The sequence below is a fragment of the Melospiza georgiana genome, chromosome 3 (assembly GCF_028018845.1).
Source record: "Melospiza georgiana isolate bMelGeo1 chromosome 3, bMelGeo1.pri, whole genome shotgun sequence".
In the NCBI taxonomy this organism is placed as follows: domain Eukaryota; kingdom Metazoa; phylum Chordata; class Aves; order Passeriformes; family Passerellidae; genus Melospiza; species Melospiza georgiana.
Genome location: NC_080432.1, coordinates 52,861,321 through 52,885,446, shown reverse-complemented (window position 1 = coordinate 52,885,446; position 24,126 = coordinate 52,861,321). Strand labels below are relative to the sequence as shown.

Sequence of the window (24,126 nt, the reverse complement as noted above, 5' to 3'; positions counted from 1 at the left end):
TCCAACAGGGATTGGATTGAGTGATGGAGGCAAAGCAAACTGGCCAGCTCCTTACAGGCATGTGTCCAAGGGTGCTCCAGTGTGTACGGTGTCCAGAAAGACAGTAAAGGAACAGATTTCAAGGGCATTATAATGCAAATATCTCAGGAGTAAAAACCTCCTTTGACATCTCACCTTTATAAGGGAAGATTATCTGACTTTACCCTTTCATGCTGATGACCAACTAATTAATAAAGTCTTAAGAAATGTAAGCAAGATTCCTAAAGTCCTCACCTTTTTGTTTCTGTAGATAAGGCCTGGTATATCTTTACAGTCAAACCACATGCAGAATGAAAGAGGCAACTGCAGTTGCTCAGTTGATTGCAATTAATACGCGTAATTTAATGGAACCATTAATTATTAAGATTAATGTTGTTTTTATGCTGCATTCTTCAACACCTGCTGTAAATTACATCAGCCTATAGACTGTCTATATCTGCAGTTCATATCTGCACACCACAGAATCAACCAATCACCGAGTCCACCAACCTGTCTTAGGTCAGCAGACAGCTGTGAGTCTGCATGTCATCCCTCTATCTCAGCACTCTGTGTCTTTTGATTTTCCTGTCTCAAAATTTTCTGTCACCACTTACAGCAGCTCCATCCTAAAAGAGATGCATTCTACAAGACAAAATACTTCAGCGGTTATGACCTTGCCCCACTTTCCCATCCAGGGCCAGAGCTGTTTTCAAGATAAGGAGCCAGGCCATGGGGAACATAAGAGTACAAGTGACAGTGCAAGTCACAGAGAAATAGGGAGAAAAGGAGGATGGCTTACACTGTAATCTACAGAGATCTACACGTATCCTGCAGTGGCTCATCTCATTTCAACTTCTCTTTAGTTTTACCCATATTGTTTCTAGATATGGATTTTTGTGGTTTTACTGCAAAGAGAAGAGTGTTACAGTACAGTTACTGTGCGGTGTCCCTGCATCTTAATGAGAGAGCAATATAGAGACCTCACGTTTATTACCAGTAATGACATATTCAAATCCTCTGTGTGAGGCAGGCAGCACCAAAGGAATTGCAGACAAATGCTCTTCATGTCCAAGACTAGCGCTGCCTCTGTAAATAAACCACATGTATCTAGCTAAGTTGTTGCCTGCCATGGAGATAACATTTGAAACTACTTCCTCTCAGTTACTAACCACAGCAGGAGGATGAGGCACCACATAGTGTGACAACAATAACACAATTTGTGTAACAAAAATCCCCAAATTGTTATGTCTTCTGAACAGCAACAGACTTCATGCAACTTTACTGTCTTTCTTATATTTCTTGGTCCCAACCATCTGGACTCCCCTTCAGACTTCACTTGTGTTGATTCATGGCTTTTCACATGATGAGCTTTTTTCCAGGTCTCATGCAATAAAGTAAAATTCATGTTGTCCTGCAGAAGAGAAGGTGACAGGTGGGCTCCCTCACGTGTGCAGCTTTCTCTTGCACCTTTTCTCTGTCTGCTCAAAGGCATGCTGTTGATCTCTCTCTTGGAAATACAAATGTTAAAACTATTGTGGCTGAAGAATCCTGACAGCCACCTATCTGCCCAGCATGCACAGATGGATATACCAGGCTGCTGCTGATTTTCACCCCACACTGCTTCCCTCTCATAAAGAAACACAGCATTGGCTTTCATTGCATCTCTGAATCCTCCTCTGATTCTCTTTTACAAAGTGATGTTCAATGGCAAGCAAAGCAAAGAGGAATTCTGAGGTCAACATCATGATGGAAAACTCATCTGTGTGAATGTAATACATTTTTATTTGTAACAACCCAACACAGAAATCAGGATCCTGCTACATGAGATCATCTACAACCTCAGAACAAAAAGGTGATCCCCACCTAGACACTATACAGTGCTTTTCTTTTTAATGTAGTTTCTCTTTTTACTTCTGTACTGAGTCTGGCTGGGATGGAGTTAATTTTCTTTGTGGCAGCCCATATGGTGCTATGTTTCAGATTTTTATAACTAAAACAGTGCTGATAACACACCAGTGTTTTGGCTATTGCTGAGTAGTGTTTACTGAACATCCAGGTTTTCTTTTTTTCTCCACTCTTCCCCCTCAGTGAGTAGGTTGCAGGTGCCCAAGAAGTTGGGAGATGGAAAAACCAGGACGGCTGAGACAGAGTGATGAAAGGGGTATCTCATGCCACATAAGCCATGCTCAGCAATTAAAGTTTGGAGCAGAGAAACAGGAAAAAGGTATCCTGACCTTGTTGAGGACCTCAGTATCACTGATATTGAATCAGCACAGGCAACAGGACATTGTGGCCTCTGGTTTAAGGAGCAGGTTTTCATTCTTGAATTTTCACATGATTTATGTAGTAATTTCCTGAATGACAGCTCTTCCATTGCACAGGGACCGTGAGGAAAAACTCGGTTACCTTGGGAATGAAAGCTGCAGCTACAGGCAGCAATGCAATGGACATGCTTTTGCCTGGAACAGGATGAATATAAAGGTGCTCATCAGTCTTGGACATGACTTACGTGAAAATTGCCACTTATGTTGTTATGCATGGCCAATACACAGTTATAAAACTGATATGGTTTCTTTTATTATAAAGGCTGTATGGATTTTGCTGCATAGTATAGATAAAAAATATTTAGGCAGAAATTCAGCTAGCAACATATATTCACTAAAATACAAGAAAATAAATGATAGTTGAGGTTGCTGTGGCATAAGACATCTGCTCTTACCTCACCCCCAACAACAGTGTTCATTTTGCAGTGAAACAATAACTTCTATCAGTCTGACTCTGAGTGTGTGAGGTTAACAGGAGCAGGTGTAGCTGCCTCAAAGGACGCTAGCTTTGGGGTTTGACAAGGTAGCCAGATGAACCCCTCCCCAGTCATGTGCCTGAAACCCTCCAGAGCTCAGAGTCAGGCAATGGATAATAATCCTGTTGATGCTAATCTACTTAATGCTCTATGTTCCATGGTGTCACAGAGAATGGCATCCTGCCCTCCTCGTGGTGAAGGCCAGGTTGGATGTGGCATTGAGCAACTTGAGCTAGCGGGAGGTGTCCCTGCCTATGGCAGGAACTGAATGGTCTTTAAAGTTCCTTCCAACCTGATCATAGAACCAGAATCATTCTGGTTCTGTGATTCCAAGCTCTCTGCCTCTGAGTGGTGGTTGGCAGCAGCAGTACGTGGGTGTTAAACTCGGGCACATGACAAGAAGCTTGTGGTAGTTTCTGCATTGTGGAAGAATGTCTGCAAACCCACAGGTGGGTTTACAAGTAATTAAGGAATGGGCTGAACACAGAACCCATTGGGAATGAAGGCTGGTGAAAAGATGAGGGTTCATCTGGGCACACATTTAAACATAGTGAAGTGAGTGAAATTCATTCATTTAGACCAATGCCTAATCCTACAGTCAGTGCTTCATAATTGCACTTCAAGAGCTTCTGCCTATATGTCATACAACTTTAACAAAAGTGGATAGGTGTTCTTTCTTAGTTAAAGTGGTTTGTTTTCTTTTCTTGGCATTTAATTATCTGGGAAATTGAAGCAGACATTTGTTATATCTAGGTTTGGTGAGCCAATTTCCTGTAAACTGGCATTCCCTGAATGTTGAAGTTTAATTTCATTCCCTGAATGCCAGAGGTATGAAAGAAGTTCATTAATATAAGCTGATATGAACAAACCAGCAAAGAAAGCTTCATTGTTCAGACATTATCAACAGCTTAATTTATGATTACCTAGTGGAGACTGTGATGACACAGTTTACCACACACTGGCTGCACGTTCCATAGCAGAACCACTGCTAATAGCACTGTCAAGCAGTGCAGAAAAGACAAAGCTAACTGCAGTCTGTAAGGTGACTCATCCAAATTCGTACCTGCTTATGCAGTTGGCTGTGTCCAACTATATAATTTTTTCTTAATTTAATAATGTTTGCCCCAAGATTTGAACCAGCCGCTGTAAATCTTGTTTAGTTTGGTATGGTTGAGTTTTTTGGTGTGTTTATCTCTTTTGTTTTCTGGTTGCTTGTTGTTTGTTACTCTATTTTTTCTTAGCATATGACATAGTGCTGTTTAATAAGCAGACAAAGCAAGGAATTCCCAGGAAAGACAGTGGGAGTAAAAATAACCATAATTTTCAGGGATCATCACGTTAGGATTGTATGCAAGCTCAGCAGCAAGCCCCCGAATTTCTGGGGCTGAAAAGAATGACTGACTGCAACAGACAGAGCAAGGCTACTTTCTCCTTCACGGTGTTTCATGTAAGTCCTATTAAATCGTGACCATACTTCAGTAACTGCTTACCACGTTTACCTCCTGTTGCCTGTAAAACCCTCACTCAAGGAAAGCTCTCACTAAAGATAGTTCAACTTCAGACTGTCTCTTATCTATAAGGGGATTCTCAGGAATAATCCCAGTGAAGTTTAGATCTTGCTGCCTCCCTTCCAACACCAGTTTAAACTCGAGATGGAAGGTTACTGCAGGTCTAATTGTAAAACATCACTAAATATATTCAAATACATATTAGTATTGGAATATAGAATTACATATTATTTTTCTATATGGAAAGTCATTGTTTGCAGAAGTTCAAATTTTGGCCACAGTCTCAGCTATTAATGATGCCTAAAGTCTGTTTCCAATAGGAGCCTTATTCTTCCCACCCTGGACTAAAGCTTGCTTCAAATCCCTTCTATTTTTAAGCAACAATTCCCTCACTACAGAATGTAAGATGGTCCAGACTACTTTTAATCCATTTTGCACTACAGGGCAAATGATTCACAGGAAAGAAAGTCCTGTGGTAAAGTAATCATAAGCTTCTAACCCCACTGTCCTGCTTCCCAGACTCCCTGAAAAACCTCCTAGACACTTCTCTATGCATTGGACAGCTATGACATAGGTACATCATAAGAGAGAACCACAAATGTGAGACTGGAGAGAAAAACATATTTTTCCTTCCTGAAAGATTTTTAAATTTTTTTTCCACATTCACATAAAATAATGAAAATCTTGAACTGTTCTGTGACTTGTGAAACTTTTGAATTATGTTAATTTACATTTTAACAATGGCAAAGCATTTCATTTCACATTTGGACTTTTAGTTTTAAAACTAAATTGGCATTTTAAAAAAGTCTTCCTGAACCATTGTCTCTTAAAAAATGAAAAGAGGATATTCTGACATTTTCAAAACAAGAAAATTAAAGTTAAATTAAAGCTATCAAAAGATTACATTTGTTCTCTGGGAAAAAACTTTTCTATTCCAATAAAAGGGCTATTTTCCACAGAAAAGTGTCCTTTCTCAACTCAACTGCACGTTGCTCAAGGCAGTATATCCAGGTGTAACTTTTTCCCTTTTTTCCTGTAGTTGTTTGGAAGGCAGAGGTAATTCATTCTGGAGTCTAAAACTCAATCTGAAAAGAAAAAGCAAAGGTGCCACTAAAATAACAGGTTATGAAAGGGTCTTGTCTAGCATACAGACCATTCACTTTGTATATTTCTGCTTGCTGCTTTCTGAGAGAAGGTGAGGGTTGATATGTTAATGTTTTATCAGAATGGTCTTCAGATCAAACTCTTCTCTCATCCAACAAACACTCTGCCCCAAATATGGAGTCTAATCTTCAGGATCAATTACACTGCAGGGTTTCACCACTGTAGGTTTCCAGAAAAATAAAACTGAGAGAAAAAATCTACAAATCCATTGGTATTTTTCCTCTGTGCCACCGCCCAGTTGGACAGGTCTTTAGTTTGAGTTTTGTGTATGTTGAACTAGCTGTGTAGGGAGGAGTACATTTCATGAAATGTCTGTATGACAATTGCTCCGTGCAATGTAGCTCAAAATGCATTTCCTACTCATAAAAATAGGTGGGGTCCATCACTCATTACCATTGTACAGTGGGAAGTGATATTTCATTTAGAATCCATGTGTATTTCTAAGGAACATTATTGCCTTGCGAGGGAAGTGACAAGACAAGAAGGTGCCCTGCTCCTCGGGAATTGGGGAGGAGTTCATCAGTGGAATAGCACAAGATTATCAGAGAGTTAAATCAGCACATGTCAGAGGAGGAAAAGAGCATTGGAATCAATAGGCATTTTCCTACTGTCCACTGTTGGTTTTGCATTGGGCTTTATGACCTTAGCCAAGAGAATTTGCTCAGAGCAGGGTAACATACTGAGTTAGTATTATGTGCTGGTAATGCAGCAGTGCACAGAAAGTCACCTTAAAGTAAGATGGAAATGAAGGCAGGTGACTCTGATACAAGAGATATCTAGAAACTGTGGGAGTTCCATCTCCATGAGAATGTTTATGACAAATTCAAACCCTGGCTTTTAGAACTCAACCAAAATACAGCCTTGTTTTTAGGCTGTTCCATGGATGACACTGTGAGAAGAAAACTTTTCCACAGTATTGCTGAACTGCAAGCAGATTGACACTTCCAGGCCAAACCAAGTAGCTGGGATGAATGCTGGCAGCAGAAGGCGTGTGCCTTGGAGCCAAGCGGGTGAGAGTGCCTGGCTTACTTGCTTATGAAAAGGTGGCCAAATGTACTTCTGCTTCTTCTCCACAACCTGCCCTGCAGGCTGCAAGAGGATGCATTCCTAAGGTGGCTGTCCTAACTAAGAAAACTACCAGAGCACTTCCAAGAAAAACACTGACTTCCTAGATGCAGAATAAAATGGCATGCCAAAAATACCCTTCCAAGCAAAAGGTGAAGCTAAAAATAAACAAATCCCTGGAGGCTGGGCATTCTCCATGCAAGTCTGCCCAACTCAGTTGGTGGTTATCTACACCTGACTTCTGCAACTATGAGCTAACCACACAGATATTTCCTCTGATGAGGACCAGAGGCCCACACCCTTGGCTGTCTGAATGGAACTAGCTCTGTTCACAAGTCACTGCATATTTTAAATGTGAAAAAAACTGGCTGTACCATGTTTTTGCTAATGCCAGGAAAACCTGTGAAAAGACAAAAGTGGTAATTCCCAAATGTGTTCCATCTCCATGAAGGATTCATGAAAATTTCATTGTAAATCCTCCAGGACAAAAAAACATCGAGAAGTAGCTATATATGTTGCTACAGTTTAAGCACAATATGCAGTCACACTTAATTTGGATTATTCTTGGGTTATTTTTGTTCCTACAGCTAGGAGCTATAAATGGTAGAGCCATGCCTCTGGTTAACTGAGGGAAGTGGAAGGTGGAGGAGAGATGGTGTGAGAATCAGCCTGTGAAAAACAAAGTGGGATGTGTCAGAACTCATCTGTGAAGGATTCTCAGTTATACCTGACAGATATTGTCATTCATGCAGGTGAATTTGCTGCCTCCTTGTTTCCAAACCAAATGTGTGCCATTTGTGTCAAAAATCCATTTATTATTATGCTATAAAATAACACCTGAAAAAAGTGCGTGTTGGTAAAACAATGGTCGGACACAGGTTGGCAAAAAGCGCTCAAAATCTTCAGCAGGGTCACCCTTGTGCACAGCTCTAGGGACTGCCTTGCACATATTCCCCATGTGTCACACATCGTGCAGGGCCAAATTATTCCAAAATGTTTCCTGCGAGTAGAGTCAAGAGTGCTTAATGAATGAAGCAAGCAGCAAGCAGCATGATAACAAAATTGTTCCTTGTTTAGTTTACAATTAAGAGGGATTACTTATCCACAGGATTCAAGGATTCAGTAACAGGTTATTGAATAGTAAACAGTGATTTAAGGCTAAAAGCTGTGAGCAAAATCTGTTTTCTGATTTACTACAGAAACAAAAAGAATGTCAGCATTTTAACTGGAAAATAGGGACCTTTTGTTAGAGGAATTCTTGGAAATAAAAACAATGGTCCTTTATAGAACATTGGTATAATATCTAGTTTCTCAACCAAACTGAAAACATCAGCAACATTCACTTTTTTATGATGCTTAACTAAGGAAAAAAATCAACATAGATCTGTTTTTGTCAGCATATGGTAGAACAAACTGAAATTCTTAGTGAAACATGGAAAAGAATGATGTTTTGATTTTATTTTAGTTAGACTTTTCTTTTGCAAAACAAAATATATTAACTATTACAGTAGTTGAAAGCAGAAGTACTATGAAGCAGTTAAGGGAAAACAATACAAGTTTATCATTACACCAGCTGATATCAAACTGATCACAGCTTCATAATTAAATTGATAAACTGAAGTATGTGTATGATCAATATCAGCAATGCTTCTTGCTCTTTCTTTGAAAGATGCTCTGCAATTTGAGTGGTGATTTGTTGATTGTCTGTGCCTCTGGAAACAGAAAAGAGGGAGCAATTCCATAATGTTGCCATTTTTGCACTTAGGCGTGAGAAAAGGCTAAAGCAGATGCTATGGGAGCAGGTTTGTTACTACAGGAATTTGAAGAGCATAAGGAGATAATTAGATATCTCAGTCAGTGGGCAGGTAATGAGCTGAGCTCTACAAGAGAAGAGTTTCAGTGATTTGGAAAAACTCACTTGACTGGAAATGTTGAAGGCCAGGTTGGATGGGGCTCTGAGCAACCTGATCTAGTGGAAAGTGACCCTGCCCATGGCAGGGGGAGTTGGAACTGGATGATCTTTAAGGTCCTTTCCAACCCAAACTATTATATGGTTTTCTGACAGGCAGTCTATGGGGAAGGCAGTTGAAAGCAGCATCTGATAAATTATTAATCCCTCTAAGTATCAAGTGCCATCCAAAGAACCTTACAGATGGAGAGATTCACTGACCAGAAATATTTTTGCACTATGGGAACAATAAAAACAATAGTGGGAAAGGTTATTTCAAAGACAAAGCAACACAGAGGAAAGACTGTTGGAGGAAGAAGAAGGATTCAGAAGATCCAGATCTTTGATCCAGAATAATCACTAGGATGCAATAAATGTTGCATTTTATTTTCAAATGTATGAGGCAGAGTTTTTAGATTATGATCATATAATTTTTAATAACTTTGGTTTCAAGGAGCATCCAGAGCTGTGACTGTTCTCCACACTCCTGCTCAGGTTTTGGTCTAATGTCCAGCTCGGGATAAGCCTTGATACATGCTGGAAAATTTTGCTCCAAAGAATACAAGCAAACAGAAAACATTAATCATTTCCACACAAATTTTGATGATTAACTCAGGAAATAAGTACCCCATGTAGATTTATTTTGGTCAGTGTGACGGTGGTCACAAGGGTTGCAGATGAAGAGAGAGGCAAGAATGTTGGTCTGTGATCAGAAGGCTTGATTTATTATTTTATGATATATATACTACATTATAACTATACTAAAAAGAAATAGAAGGAAAGTTCTCAGAAGCTAGCTAAGCTAAGAATAGAAAAGAATGAATAACAAAGTTCTGTGTCCCAGCAGAGAGCGAGAGCCAGCTCTGCTGTGAGTGGTCAGTAAATCCAAACATCCACAGGAGACCAATCACGCATCCACCTGTTGCATTCCACAGCAGCAGATAACCATTGTTTACTTTTTGTTGCTGAGGCCACAGCTTCTCAGAAGGGAGAAAAATCCCAAGAAAGGATTTTTCACAAAAGATGTCTGTGACAGGTCAGCATAAGGCAGCACTGAATATATTTGGGGTCATACAAATACTGTATATTTGGGCTTTTTACAACATAGTTTTTCATTGTAGTCACTTTCACAACAAATTGCAGAAAAACTAGAAAAAGTGTGATCAGTACCATGAAAGAAACCCTTTGGTGAGAAATACTGTGGGCATTTGTTTTAGTGTTGACTGCACAAAAAGGGCATGACTGCCTCTCCTTCAGTCTTCATTTCATTCAGGTAATGTTATTCCAATCTAAGCAGCAGTTGCTGAGCCAAAGTAATCTCAGCTCTATGGATCCATCCATTCATTTTCACAAGTTAGATCTTCCTAACAGTTCTGACCTGCCAAGAATATGCCTTAAGCTACATAGGTGCAGTGCAGCCTTCTGCAGGGAGGAATCACCTCTTATCTCGAATGAGATTACCCTCCTCATCTTTGATTTGGAGTTGTCCAGTGGAGAACTTGGTTCCCTGTCTGCCATTGCAGAGCAGAGTTTTCACGGTGCCATCCAGGCACTTCCTCCTGCTGAACTGTGCAGTGTGACTCTCCCTTTGGCCATCACTGAATACCACTAGTTTATCTCTGTTCCTGGAAGAAGTAGCAATGAATTAAGTGATGAGAAAACACTGTCTTTTATTAACCTGTCTTGCAGAGCTGTCTAACACAACTCAATGAAATAGGAAAATAATGTCAGGTGTAAAACCTCAGGGTTTACATGGAATGGCATTAGAAATCTGGTCTCACGGAAAGACTTCAATACATAAAATAATAGCTAATGGATGGTGACATCCAAATTTTACATGACTTCATGCAGGGATCTCAAGGCATTTTGCAGGCAGAAAATCCATTTTACAGCAGGATCCTTCCTCCTCCTCAGAAGAGATTTGTAAGAGTCCCAAAGCTGTTTTTCTCATTTTGCATGGAGGAATAGAGAGACAATATAGCTTCACAGAATGTGACTAAGAAGAGACCCACAAGGACCCTCAAGTCCAATTCTTAAGTGAATCCCTTAAGTGATACCTTCCAGGGATCAAACCACAGCCTTGGTTTTAATAGCAGCACCATGCTGTAACCAACTGAGATAATCTCAGTCCTTGCCCAGTATTAGAGGGGGAGCCAAACACCTGGGGATAGAGCTCAGAAGCCCTCATCCTGAGTCCTTTAGTACCCACATTGCTAACACTGACAACTGCTGATCTCCAAGCTATTCTGGCCAGTGTAAAATTACATAGAACTAAATGAGGAATATTTTACAGTCATTTTGCCAGTGGTGAATTGTCACCTATCATTCAGGTGGAAGTGAATTTTCAGTGCTACATTCTTGCAAAACCCTTCTTAGATAACAAGGGTTATCTCACCAATCCTTTTCCCCTTCATCTGGAAATTTCCCAGCTATTCAAAATCCAGCCACAGTTCTAAATGTCAGTGTTGTTGTACCTGTGTCCAAAATGTGGTCCCTGTTAGTTACACAGGACTTACTTTTCTACTTTTACTACTGTGCCCTCTGGGAAAGAAGTTTCCTTCAGTCCATCACTGTAGAGGCATTTCACTGGGTGATCTGGGAACAGAATTTCTTGTGTGCCATGGGGATGATGTTTTTCTGTACAGAAGATGATGTAAAAGTCTGTCTAGTGTTCTTTCAGGTTGTCTTACACAAAGCTAGGTCAGGATTTTTTTTTTTTTTTTGACATTGTAGTGAGGATGTAAATTATATTTACAATACTGGTAAAAGAAATTAAAGAATTGCATAATCAGATAATCAGAATTGGAAGAACTACATTTACATTTCATTATTATATTTGCTTTGTAGGAGGAAACTCAGAAGTGAAGTGATGGAATATGCTGAAAGTGAAATGCAAAAGACAATGTGAAATGACAAGAAAACATCCAATCTGCTGGAGTCAGAATTCAAACTACACTTCCATAATAGAAATAAATCTGCACGTAGAGTTCACATAGTGAGGTCTTGCATACCTATCTGATTATTAGGGAACTGCAGCACCTCCAGGCCATATGGATAAGCAGTGTGAGTTGTCTGTGCATCTGCATAGTAATAAATCTGGAAGAAGAGTGAGATGATAGCAGCATATTCACAATATTTGCATAAGCACATTCAACCATAGCAATGTGCTCAAAAGTAAGCCATCTTTAAAAAGTAATTTCAAGGTCATATTCTGCATCTGTCATCCCTAAAAGTAGCTATGTTCACATTGCTGTTCCTTCCTCTCGCTCACCCTCATGGTTGTGTCCAGATGATGCTACTTTCACCTCTGTAAAGTGCAGGAGAACAGTGTGCACATGAAAGTCATCTTCCAACCTCTATGCTCTCATCCATGAACTATTAATTTTTAAAAATCCCAGTGCTGCAAAGGCCTCACTAATTTCCACTTTAGTCCACACTGTTATTAGCTGTTTTTATTTACATAATGCCCACATGGAAGAAACCTCCATGCTACCTACTCTACAAATGATGTATGAAAATGTATAAAAACCAGTCCTTGCTTCAGATGGCTGCCCATGCCCCTTGCCTTTGTTCAGTCTCCTGCTTGACTACCTACCTATTTGTTCCTTCTTTGACTGTTACCTTCATGCCTTTCCACTTTGTCTTTGTAGATGCAGTTTCACTGCTCAGGGTTGTTAAATACCCTTCCTCATCAGTTACTCTCAGAATTGATAGATATAGATAAATTATAGAACCTTGCTGGAAAACCAGTTAATCACTTTATTTTCCTTAAAGAAAATGGAAAGTTACCCACCACCCTCTGGTCTGGCATGATCTTCTTCACATCTCTATTGGAAAAGCTGATCATTGTCATGCTTTCATCAGCATCAATTTCCTTTTTAGTACTGTTGTGGAAAGGGAGGATTAGGTGTCCATCAGAAAGCTCCTCTTCTACCTTCAAACACACAAAGCATCCAATGCAGATGAAGTCAAAGGAAATGAGCAGCACCACACTCACTGCCTTCCAATTAAATTGGATCTTGAAGGAAGTCATGCTACATCTTTGTATTTTGAAGGTTATCTCTTCAGAACAGCATTATTTTTGCCTCCTGTGTGTGTAAAAGAGGACAAAAGAAGTTTTCTTTTCACAAGATGAACTTACTTGTAGCACAGGTTCCAAGTTCTCACCCCACCACTTTGTTTTTATGTTAAGCACGATAAGGTGCACAGCCCTGTGGCAAAAGGGAAAACAGTCAGGTTTGTTCTTGACCAACATTAGTGAGTTATTGACCAGACTCATTTCATATATGCTTGTACATCTTCCACACAGGTACACAGATCACTTGAGAGATGCATGGTTCTGGACTGTGTGAATCAAAATGACTGAACTTGATGAATTAACGCAGATTGCTGATGTGGTAGTTTAAGAACCATTTATTTCCAAGTAGTCCTGTATGGACCTTCAATACTACAGAATTAATTTTGGCTGCACGCACAGACTTAATATTTGCTTGACACTTCTTATCGACAGCAGGCAATAATGTCATTAATATGCTCTTCTACAAAAAGGGCACTAGTCAGAGAAGACTTCATACCAAGCATAGCCTCTGGTTAATAATTTTTCCTGATGATTCTGTAGCAGTTGTTTCTGTTCAGGATATATCGATTACCATGGTATAACTCTTTTGGTAATATTCAAAGAAGAAGGCAACCAGAAGATGCACTACAGCTTTGTCATACTGTTCCAATCTAATCAGAATTTTCACAAAAAAGGGAATATCTCCCAACCAAAAATAAAAAGCTATTTTCTCTTACCTTTCCATCATAATATTCCATTTTTTCCTGCACCTCTTCCCCATGCTTTCTCCTTTATTGATGTAACTTTGATGTTCTATATAATATTGATTTTGGAGGTTGTATTATGAAAACTTCAAGGTCAGTGTTACATAAACAGAAATGTTTTAAAAATATGTTCACTAACTTAAAACAATGGTGCAAAAATTTTATTTACTTTCACACACAGAGGAAAGATTCTCTTCTTTCTGGTATTGCCTTGGTATTGCCTTGTATTTGCAATGAATTTTTATATTTTATTTGTAACTAGAAATGTTGCACATTAATTCTAATTTTCTTCCATTTGCAAAGCAAAAGATAGCAAAGCAGAAGTCAAAAAATGAGGTGATAAAAGTGCATTCTGACAAAATTCTGCTGCACAAAATGGAGAGAATAAACACAGGAACAGAGAGCAGAACTATCTCTGGGTGTTGGGTTACTGATATACAAAGAAAGATATTTGTATTAGCTAGAGTCACTCTTCCAAAACAAATTACATGGCTCTTAGCTGTGAGGTGGTGCTGTCTCTGTAACTAAGGGCTATTCTGGATGCTACAATTCCAGTTTACCATTACCATAAATGCTCTTTGCAGTCTGGCAGTGTGAAGGAGCCTAAAGTCAAGTGACATCTGGCACACAGCGTCCAGGGCAGTTACGAGCTGATGTTAATTACAGTTTAAAGATGTGGTGAATTTTGAATTATGGGATCTGAAGGCATAGGGAGAACTGCTCCCCACAGGGCAATGATATGCTTCACTAAATAACTATAAACACCATGCTTAAAGTTGCCAGATCCATCTCTAAAGCTGTGTCTACTGCATAGCATAGGAAGCAGGAACAGAATACTTTCTTTTTCTTAGTGTGCTTTATTTCTCCTCACAGATGGGAAGAACACAATTGCTGCTCATGTAAGAACTGCAATTTTAAGTAGCTCAAACCTTTATTTTATCATCCAGAAAAGCAGGAAGACTGTCTGTACATACTTTGTTTTCATAAGCAGTTATGCCATTTCTCTAGTGTGGGGTCACAAAAGCCACTTTATTCTCAGCTCTTAGCAATTTTCCTGTCTTTTTAAGAGCTTCTTCTCCTTCCTGAGACAAAATTAAAATGTTAACTAACAACATAAATCTATTAATGTTCAACAGCTGTGCAGAACTATATTGACAAAGGAATCCAGCCTATTATTTGAAGCCATTGCAATATTGTTTTTAAGACTGCACTTATATAAGGAGTAAAGGCAAAAAAAATAAAGACAGGAGAGTATTTCTGCCAAATGAATGGGAGTTAGCATGCTGTTTATGAAAACTAATACCACAGACTCACTGTAACTCTATTTTATAGAGTTAAATGGTGAAATACCTCTGTTTCTTCATTGTTCTTGCAGGGTGCAAAGCTGTAAGTTTCTTTCCTGTAGTTATGTGAGAGGAAGATGTCTTCTAAGCTATATGAAATGGGCAAAAGTGTCCCTGTAAGAAAAATCAAAGCAAAAAGGGTCATTAAAAGCACATGAAAATTGCTGAATAATATTTCCATACATATCTCAGAAAGGCTTTTTAAAGATGCTAGCTCTCAGAATCTTGCAATATATTGCGACTTGCACTGATAAGGTTTGCTAACAGCTTGTCCATCCTCCCAAAGGTGCTTTGTCCTTGACCAAAAGGAAATGCAGTCCACATCCATAGTCCCATCTCCTGAACCTCTGGGACAAGAAACTCGGTAAGTAGGTGGCAGCACAATCTGCTTTCTCTCTCTTGTAAAATACAAATTTGACAATACTTCTAAGAATCATAGATGTGTTTTAGTGGCTCACATTCTCTATGAGTCAAAAGCTGGGGGACCAGTTTCTCCAAGTCATTTGCAGACCACTATAAGCAGGCAGGTGGTTTCCACAGATCTTACCTTTTACACAGGAAGGTGAGCTGGGCTCCTTAAAACAACCACTCAGATGTGAGAGAGCTCCAGGTGACTTCCTACCATTATGCCTTCTTCCAGTAGCAGAGGTCTGATGTACAACCTGAAGAAAAATGAAGAGGCCCTGGCTTACAGTCGTGCTTCACTTCAGTATGGGAGCTATCAGTGATGTGGCAAGAGCATGCTATACACTTCTTCCTAGGAGCTTAGCTGTCTGTGTGTGGATATTGTACAGGTATCTAAGCTTGGTTCAACTTCCACAGAGAAAGAAGGGAGGATGGAAGAGCTGGAAGAAGCCTCAGACAGGGCCAAGTCCCCCTCAGTTCCTCCATCCCTTCTCTTGGGAACTGCGTTTCATTGGCTCCATGGTGGATTGCACTGCAGTAATGTCTGTGCCTGGTCACACACCTGGCTAATCCAAATCCCAGCCCTCACCCATGGGATGACTTCCTGTCATGACCCCACGTCTGTCTCATCACTATGGGCTTTGACAATTGGGATTTTGGTCTGGCCCTTCCTTCCACACCCAGCCTGCCCTCCTCCCAGGCTGTGGGAAAGGCAGAGCCCTGCTGGACTCCATGAGCTGCCCCTGGTTCTCCAAGCCCCTGGCCTCGCTGGGAACCACTGGCCCATGCAGGCCCCCAATTCTTGGTGCATGTGATCACCCCTGAACTTGTTCTGAGACAATGGGGGCAGGTTTTAAAGCATACACTCACACTCTCCATGCAGGTGTCTAAATAGCTCAATGTATGAACAGCCTCTTAGATAATTACTGACAAAAAATCTGCAGTTCCAGGGAAAGAGGGCCAAGCAGCAGCCATGTGAGGATCAGGATCCCAATACAGATTCTAAAAGATATAATAAAAAGGAAATAAAGGTAGTTTAAATAGACCTTGCTGATGGCTTACTTTGTCTGTTTCAAAAGGTGTCAGTCTTCCCTGGTGAAGAGTCCTCCTGCCAGCTGGTACTGTGCTTCTACCAATGGAGCAGTTAGATGTTTTCTCTTCTTGATGTTCCTTTGTCATTGATCTCAAAGGATCAGCTTTTTGCACAGAGCTATTTATGTCCTAAAAGGTGTAAATACATTTGTATTAGGTTAATATAAACATCTTCAAATCATTAAGTGGTTAAAACTTTGGGAAAATTTTTAATTGTGTGTGTGGGTGTATCCACAGAGACACACTCAAGCACACACACACATTTTATGCATAACTCTGCGTTTAGGGTCTTGTTTTGCTTCCCACATTTCTCTGTGCTTGGACAACAATGCAAGTCAAATCTAATCCAAGGGGCAGAGTGTGAGGCCAGCAGCTGCTGAAAGGCTCTCATCCCTCAGTCCCACCACCCTGCCAGCTCTCTCTAGGTTAGCACAACAGAGCTGAGCCCAGTAAAATAAGCACAACAGCTCATTTTTACTTGCTGCATGTCCAACTTTTCTATGTTTTGATCTCAAACATCTCCATTAATCAAGGCTGATACAAGACCTGTAGGACCCTAAGGGGTGAGTGAGCCACAGAAGGGAAATGAGATGCAAAAATTTTCAACCAAACTATAGCAGTTATTTAGACTGAAAGATCAAGGAGATTCAAAAGCACTTCCTCAATTTTTTATGCAGACCTTAGAGCAGGGCACAGAGTAAACAAAATATTCCTGCATGACCACCATGAGATACTTGGGATTTACAGGACTTACACAATGACTCTCAAGTGTTTGCTTGAGAGTGCATTATGCATTTGCATAATGCATTTGCATTATGCAAAGCTTCCAAGTACATTATGGTAAGAAACAAAGAAACAATCAAAAAAAAGTTGGAAATGGCACCAATAACTATGATTTTGAAATTACTCACACACTGAAGAGTGACTGCTTGAGAAGATGTGTGTAAGCTATTAATGTAAAGAATATATTTGCCATCAGCTTAATTTTTTCAAGTCCATGAGTTATTGCTCAAGGGACATGGGTCTAGCAAAGCACAGACAGGAAGACTGCACTGCTCCTTCTCTGATAACAATGGCCAATGTTTGGTAGCTGTAAAATTTTCTCCATGTGATCAGTGAAATTTAGGGTATCTGCTGCTGCTGTGGTTGGTGATGCCTTATTTATATTAATAGATGACATTACAATTTAATGTATGTTTACAGGGAAGAAGCCAAGAAAGCAATCCTATTGCAACACCAGAAAACTGTAGGATTTTAAAAGGCTAAATTTTTCCTCCAAGCATAAAACAGTTTTCAGCAAGAGAAAGGCAACTGATTACCTCTTTCAGACAAGGTTGTTGGAAAGTACATAAATTAATAGAATTTATTGTTAAAAAGAATATCGTTTATATTTGACATTTGGTGATATTTTCTCCAGGCAGATTGTGTGGATATGCCTGAGTTCTTCAAACATAATCAGGTTTTCAAATAAAAGTGGATGGACAAACTGTCAAAATATGCCTGGGACTTCAGCTTGAGACAAAAGGTATAGAACTGAGGACCTTTAAGACTATTTCTGATGAAGAGATATTAGCTCAGAAATTGCAGAGAAAGAAAGAAAGAAAGAAAGAAAGAAAGAAAGAAAGAAAGAAAGAAAGAAAGAAAGAAAGAAAGAAAGAAAGAAAGAAAGAAAGAAAGAAAGAAAGAGTACACAATCAATCATTTCATTGCTAAATATCTCAAGACTGAAACTGCCAAATCATTTAAAAGAACTTGAAAAGCCATTGCAGCAGTTTCACAGACACCCAAACCAATTTCAGCCCAGATTGCTGGAGTCTCACTCCTTTTCTTCTATCCCCAGCTACGTTTTTCCAGTCACTCCTTTATGAGGCAAGAGCAGCTACAGAAGGAAATTAACCTGGTTCATTGAGTAGAATCAGGCAGAGATGAACTCTTTTCCTGCTCCCTGGTTAGTTTTGAGCCAGCTGGATGACCATCTTCAGAAAGTGCCAATAGGGCCACAGCAGCTCAAATATTCATCAGCTTCAGGGAGACACAAGCATGTGGCAGCATTTGTTTTCCTTGTGGTTTGTTATAGAAAGAATGTTGCAATTGAAGCTTGTAAAAACCTTACCCACGACTTGTAAATAGAAGATACTTTATGGCCAGATGTAGTCAGAGAAAGTAGCACTGTTTCCATGAACATGATGAGATGTATCAGCCAATTCAGCTGATGGAGCATCCATGCAGAACAGTTCCTGTTACACATGCCATTGTAAAAGCGAGGTTTCATTTTTTATGCATTGCATACACTAGTATACCTATTCTTAAAGCAATAACGTCAAAGGAATCCAGACAGGCTTACATGAATCACATGCAGTCTCTGTTTTCATTCAGAGGAATGTCAGTCTAAGAGATCATTTGAAAATTCAGAGCCATCACTGTACCCCAGGCAACCACTACAACTTTGCTCTGCACTTTTAAAGAAACTCAAATACTAAGTATTTGGACTAATCACATATGACTGGGTTCTTGATAAAGATTCTTTCAATTCCATTGCTTTCATAAACAAAGCCATCAAATTATCTCAATTTTCTTCATTAGAAATATGTGGATGACCAGTAAATGCAGACCCTTGATGCAAAGGGGCTACAGGGTTAGAGGAAGAAGGAGTGTCCCAACATGCACAAGGTAGATAGGGTTTTTTCCAATCTTCACAGAAAACAAAAAATATTAATCACCATATCAGCTGGTGACAAGAAAAGAGGTGTAGTTTAGTAATGAAACTCAACTCCATAAAAGAACATACAGGCTGTTCATGATGTATCTTTGTCATGGAAGCTGGTGAAACACAGCTTGAATTGCCACCAATGACACTGATCAGCTCTTGGCAAAAGCAGGGACCTCTTGAAATTCCTCTAGTTCTACAGATCTATGCTATCAGGAAGGCAGTGGAGAGCAGGAGGAAGTATTGTTACCGAGTGTCCACCTAGACCAAGGAATTCTAAAAATATGTTCTCCTGGATCTTCATGCTCAACAATAATCAGTTACATTTTGTAATAAGCTTTTACCTCTCAGCTGTTAATATCTACAATTCTTCAACAAATTGTCCCAGAAATCTCTCACTGGTCAATTCTCATAAATAAGGGTCTCTTATTACCTTCAAAAATCACAGTTTGTGTCATGTAGGGTTCACATTCCCTCTAACAAATCAAAAACCTGAGAAAAAGCAACAAGTACTCATGGATGAAGCAAAGTTCAAATGCTGTGAAAGTCTGTTCACATATTCACAGACCTTTCCTACTTGAGGGTTAGTAAACTGTCAGAAGAATGTTCACAGGCAAGGAAATAACATGCTCAAAGGTCATCAAAACCCCTTGCAAGATTAGACAGCAAAATCCATCTACGGTTGGAAGTAAGCATATTTGACCTTGGCTGAAACGTTAAAAAGTGCTATCAGTATACCTTTCAGTGGAATTCCCCATCCCTCCTCGCACTTCCAACCCTGCCAGGCAAATAAACTCATCTTTTTTCACAGAAATAATGAAAATCTATCCACAGATGCATGTTGGACAGGAAACTGGCAACTTGCTCTAACTAATGAGCTGCATTCAGAAACCAAGTTGTTTTCAGAGTATACATGTTAGTAAGCATTAATAATTAATAAATAATAACTATTTTGGCCCATCTGTTCATAGTCTGAAAGAATCATTAATGATGTGCAGTTAAAATGGACATTTCTCTTGTCTCACTAAAGCACAACTTGAATTGGACAGTTCCTCACCAGCTAGGTCATGTTACAGCACAAATAGAGGTCTTCCTTAAAAGTATTATAGGTAACCAGAATACACATTTTTCAGAGATGTGGGCCAGCTCTTTTACTTTTTCTTTTACTTCACAAAATCATGTCTACAAAATATTTGTACCTTTAACAAAGATGAAACTGATATAAAAACTGATAATTATTCAGACTTGATCACCAACTGTTTTTGTGCATATCCTCAAATTCTATTAGATTTGACAAAAAAAAAGTCAGATGGCAATTTTTTTTGGTTACAGCTGATTAAACTCACCAGTCCAAGCTAGCTTTAACTTACATATGTTATAGAAGACATGCACATTTTCCAAGCCTAGAACCATAAAATATTTTAGGTTGCAAAAGACTCTCAGATCATCAGTTCCAAACATTGACATAGAACTGTCAAGTCCACCACTAAACCATGTCAAAAAGTGCCATATCCACCCATTTTTTAAACAGTGCCAAGGATGGTGATGCCACCACTTCTCTGTTCAGCCCATTCCAATCCCTGACAACCCCTATTCACTTAGATGTGTCCCTATGCTGTTTCTCAGTTTTGGATAGAAGTAGTATGATAGGTTTTTTTAATCTACATCCAAAATTCAGAATTATCCAGATTCACAGGGTCTGTGAGGGAAAGCATCCACCTGCTAGCAAAAGAGCTCAAATGCAAAGAAAATGAAAGTGAGCCACCATGTGCAGCTCTATTGCTATGACATGGATTTTGGGCTTCTGTTTAATGTTCCATTTACCTGAGACTTCAATTCTAGAGTACAACAATTGGCAGCCACTCTATTCACTGTAAAGTCTTTCTGTGCCATCAGATCAGATAAAGAGCATGTGTCTCTGTCAAACATTTTAGAGTTCACCCAGGACATCTGGGCACTATGCCCACCAGTCTAGCTCATGCTTGTGCTGGATTCCAGTTGGACTGGATCCAACCCTGGCTAGATGGCGAAAGCCCAGATAGCAGTGAGCCCAAAAGTCTGCTGTCCTCAACTTCCCCCTTCTCAAAACTGTTGCTGAAGTCACAATTTTTATTGCCCGTGGCTGTGTGCCACAGGAGGAAATCATCAATATCTCTTTTCATGTCTGGAACCGTATAGAATTCATTGAAATTACTGTCTAGTGACTTTCAAACACAGACACGCTGTCATGCTCACTATGGTGGAACAGTTGCCTCCCTTCTCATCTGATATCTTTTACATTTTATTTCAGTCCCTATACAGGCAGACAGCAGAGTGTGTTGGCTAATCCAAGTTTTCCTGTAGCCAAAGGAATAGTTTCCAGTAGAGAAGATTAATTTCAGAGAGATTTTACACTTGAACACAGCATAGATTTCAACCAAATCTGACCAAAAGTGAGAAAAGGGACTTGTAACATCCAAGGTGTCCATAATATGAATCAAGAAATGCAAAGCCAAAAGAAAGAAAAGCATAAAGAGATATTTATATATCTAAATTCTAAACAATGAGATGTGTTAGAATTGTGGTAAGCTGGCTGTGGAGGAGCAGTCATGGGCACACTAGCCTGAAATAAGCATCTGACTTGACATACTGAGATAACTTGTCACAGCTTGTAGAAATCAGAGTGGTTTTCCCACTGAGTTGAACTGGGAGAAGGACACTGTTACATATTGGCAAGTAAAGCCTCAAATGGCAAAATACTAGATTTATGGTTTGCCAAGGCTAAATACTAGATTTATGGTTTTACAGGGCATTCCCTGTAAAATCAGCCTGTGGAGTAGCAGCTGCAACAAGTTTGGAAAACTCTTTGAAAACAACACACAATTCAGTTAGGTCTAGAAAAGAGGGGAAAAAATGGTTTTTTCTCCTGTTACTGCAAAACCAAAAGAAAATATACAATTCATAAATTCAATTTATGCACAAGCAAGAAAATATGATCATGCTTATACACACTTACATTTGTGGAAATTTTGATTCCAAAGAACGTTCTCTTAAATATGCATTTGAAACTCTGGAAAAGTGACTACTGGTAGCAGGGATGCATATTTTATTATTCACATCATTAAGGAAGTGTTTTTGCAAAGATGTCTTCAGCCCCACATGAGAGGTGATGTGGCTCTTGTGATTATCTCTCCATGAACTTTCTTCTAGTGTGGATGAAGATGCTGTCCCTCACAGAATAGCTTCTGAAACATAGTGGAGAATTTGTTATAAATATGTAATTTTAAGTTCAAGTCACACCTAGTAGAATCAGACCACCTTCAAAGCCATCTGACTCAAATTTAAAGCCATTGTCTTTTCATAAAAATTATGATATTTAAACACAATAAATGAAATTCCACATGCTGTTCTGCTAGGGTCTGAAAGTCCCCAGTGTCAGACCAAAACTTTGTAGGTACCATCCTAGCATCTTCACATAGTGTATCTTAATATTACTTTGACATAACAAAAATATTCAGTGTCTTGAGTAGTAGTTTTACATCAGCAAAGTGGTAGAAATAAAACAGAAATCTGGCCAACAGCAGAAGTTACTTAGCTTTTTTATCCTTGCTTTTATTGGAATTTTTACATATTTTGATTTTTGTGCCTGTGACTAATCTTTTTTTTCTGGCCTTCACAATCTATAAAATGATGAGTCATAAGAGCAGATAAGTTTGGGAAAAGTAAAAATAGAGTGAAATTTAACTTCAAATTACATTTTAAGTGAAATGTAAGTGTTAGGTGAAAAATTTCATTCACGAGTCCATTACAATCAAATAAAAAAAGAGAAACAAAACTACACTACAATAAAGCAAAGGATAGGTTTGTTGGTGGTTGTAACATTTTTTGAAGATACCTTACTAGAAATTAGATTTAAAAATTAGAGAAATGCCTAAGAGAAAATGTCTCAATTTCATTTTCTTCTAGGTTCAGCCATTTCATTTCTTCTAGGTTCTGCAGAAGTGTATGGTTCATCTCATCAGACTAGACCACCTAGGAGATAATTGTTTTTTCTAGTTTCCTTGACACACACAGGATGAAACTGATCTCTCAAAGCATGTATTTTTCTCCCTTGAATACGCACAAGGGAATAAAACGATCCACTCAACCCAAATTTCAGGTTTCTTTCGAATTCTAGTGCGAACCATTTAATTTCACCAAGACTTGCTCTCTCCTGTGTAAAAAGTGAGTAACTTTCATTTCCTTTAACTCCCCTACAAGAAGTTACTCAGTTATATACTAATGAAGCAAGTAAAACCCTACAAGTACATTAAACAAGTGAAATATTGAATAAAATATTACAAGACACTCTGTAAACCTGTGATTAAATAATTTTGATTTCCAGAGATTAGCAAAGACATTTACATTAGCCAGCTGTATTTTCCACTCTGTTTATTCCTCCTGCTTCATCCTAGTGTAACTCCTATTTAAGAATTCAACTTGTGCTTCTGCAAGTCAAGCCACTGATGGTGTTTCCTTCCAGAAAGTTTACAGCAGTTTAAAATTTACAGTTTAAAATAAGAACTAAGATTTAATAGAAGGTCCAGCTGTATTTTTTCCAGGCTGAAGAGATGTTTTATGGAACAGGTAAATGGCACTATATATATAAAGAGTAGAATTGTTTTCAGGAGGCTTTTTAGGAGGCTTTAATTTAGTCACTGAAAGTAAATTAGTTATCTAGAGTTCCTTCCTGGTTAGTGGAGGGAGGTATCTGACCTAAGTGTCTATGATAGGCTGGCTGTATCACCTGGCAAAGCTGCACACCTCCTGGACAAAAAGGCTAGGTGGAAGAGGGCCACACAAAGAGTGCCTTTTAACATGGCTCACTGTAGAGCTGACTTTCCTACCTTCAGGCTACGCAGGGGAGGAGGGACAGCATTCACACATGACAGCTCCAAAGAAAAACTACTGAATTTTTCAAACAGTACTAAGCAGAAGGTATCTGCCACTACCAGGGTCTCTGATTTTCTGTCCATGAGAGTTATAGCTTTGGGGTTTTTTTCTGCTTTCTATCTCTGATATCCTGAAGCTCTGAGCTCATCTCAAAGCTCCATATTCTGCCTGGTCAGCAACTCAACCTGGTCTCTCAGTTTGCTGCAGGCAGCACGCCAGTAGGACTCAGTTCTCTGGAACTCCTCCTGCAGTCCAGCAATCTGCTCTTTTAATATCTGTCAGTGAAAAAATAGAAGTGTGCCATGACATTGCCTGCTCTGACCTAGGCATGCCCACCTTACATA

The 24,126-nt window shown here is 39.2% G+C and overlaps 1 pseudogene; it reads right to left on the bottom strand.

The window, feature by feature from the left end:
- Positions 1-9,938: 9,938 nt before the first annotated feature.
- The window catches only part of LOC131081057 (centromere protein J-like), a 29,600-nt pseudogene continuing 15,412 nt past the window's right edge, over positions 9,939-24,126 (bottom strand).